The sequence below is a fragment of the Phallusia mammillata genome, chromosome 6 (assembly GCF_965637545.1).
Source record: "Phallusia mammillata chromosome 6, kaPhaMamm4.hap1.1, whole genome shotgun sequence".
Classification (NCBI taxonomy): Eukaryota; Metazoa; Chordata; class Ascidiacea; order Phlebobranchia; family Ascidiidae; genus Phallusia; species Phallusia mammillata.
Genome location: NC_137257.1, coordinates 7,894,694 through 7,896,165, shown reverse-complemented (window position 1 = coordinate 7,896,165; position 1,472 = coordinate 7,894,694).

The following is a 1,472-nucleotide window of genomic DNA, read 5'->3' as shown; positions in this document are numbered from 1 at the left end:
TTAATTGGATAAAAACAAAACATCATTGGATTTAATTTACTTTAGGGAGCAATGGTTGCTTTGGCAACCACCTCTAGAGGCAGTAGAGTTAACTTTGTTTGGGATTTCTATATATAAATCGAAATTTTGTATTAGAATATTGGACATTAATCATATAGAAGTTTTGTTTTCTGTAACTTATTCACTACAAACTGAACACCAACAAATGTATCTATGACTAATTGTATGTAGCACTAATTTAAGTGCCGAAACGTTGTTTCGTGTGTTATTTGTGCGCGACGGGTAAAGATCTTTAATAGATTATGTAGCAAAAATCACAATTACAGTATTTAGAGAAAAACGTAAATAACAGGCAAAAACCGCATGACAGAAAACGGTATTTGTACAACCGCAATAATCCTTTTACAATATGTGAGAATCTCAATGAGAAAAAAATGAAATTGGATGTAGATTAAAGTTTAATTTCTAAGATACCACCAGTAGAGCGCAGGCACATGCTCGATTGACTACATGAACCACATACAAACACATAATAAAATGATCGTGATTCGTAATCTACACAACGTCCTTGGTTGAGTGGAGTTTATTTTGGTGGTGAAAGAAAACATGGCGACACAATTGCACTGAAGCAATCACCAAGCCGGAAATAGCTGCGTAAAGCTGACACGTTTTGGTGGAGGGCACAGTTGGTGGATGGGAACTAAACGCTCTGCTTCTGTTTCTTTATTACAAGGTGATATGTACCTGGGGCTTACAAGAAAGTGAGGTTGGCTTATTGTGGGTAAATACGACTGGAGTTGGGGAACCTGTTCAGGGGCGCCTACAAACACCTAGTCAAGGAGGGTGGGGTTCGACAGGAAAAGAAACCACCGAAAAAAAAACACTGTCGAATAGTTTCAGGTGCCTTAAGAAAGAGCACATACGCACAAAGTCCATGTAAGTTATAAGAAAATCATTCAAATTCTATAACTAAAGTCCCCGTTCTGTGAATGTTTTCAACTGAACCTTTGTTGTTGATGCAAGTGAACTCAATTATGACAAATCAAAATAACTTTCACAATGCGGGAACTTTACTAAACTTTTAATATTTTGCATACAACGTGGCTCGTATTTTATAAATACAACAATTGGTTGATGATTTATCATGTTTCGTATTGGTGAAAATGAAATTTTAGGCAATAATTCCATGCAATCGAAAAGTTCGGTTCGTGCCGGAACCGAAACACGCCAAAACAACGTATCCGGCCGAAATGTTTCGGCCAACCGAAACTTCGGTGCATCACTATAGAAGGGACGCTTGGCCGTTATACAGCTTAAATGTCCACAATATAAAATTAAAAACACGAGGACCAATTGGAGCTAAAAGCTGCAAGATACTATATACAAGATGGTTAAAACTGTGAAGTACAATTTTACGTCTTCAATTGTTTTGGGGGTCCATAAACAAATAACATGATTACGCGTCGGGCCCG